Below are 208 nucleotides of genomic sequence, written 5' to 3'. Positions count from 1 at the left end.
AGGAACCTCTCCGGATCCTTCAGGCAGCTGCACAAAGCCAAGCTCGGTTCTCATGGGACAACCTGCAGCTGGGTAAGAGTCTTAACTAATGGGGGAACCTCAGACCCACACAACATCACGACAAGGCCTAACCCTCCACCAGACTGCCGGTGTTGAATTGTGTTTGAAAAAAAAATGGAGGAGCACGTCCAAACGACTTCTGCGGGTG

The 208-nt window shown here is 52.4% G+C and overlaps 1 protein-coding gene across 1 annotated transcript in view; it reads right to left on the bottom strand.

Annotated features, from left to right (window-relative positions):
• The window catches only part of LOC104274511 (von Willebrand factor A domain-containing protein 5B1-like), a gene marked incomplete at its 3' end in the record, with an annotated part of 13,487 nt that overhangs the window by 7,580 nt on the left and 5,699 nt on the right, over positions 1-208 (bottom strand).

Source organism: Apaloderma vittatum, unplaced genomic scaffold, assembly GCF_000703405.1.
Source record: "Apaloderma vittatum isolate BGI_N311 unplaced genomic scaffold, ASM70340v1 scaffold30245, whole genome shotgun sequence".
NCBI classification, from domain to species: domain Eukaryota; kingdom Metazoa; phylum Chordata; class Aves; order Trogoniformes; family Trogonidae; genus Apaloderma; species Apaloderma vittatum.
Note: the sequence above shows the minus strand (reverse complement) of the source record. Positions and strands in the feature narration are given on the sequence as shown.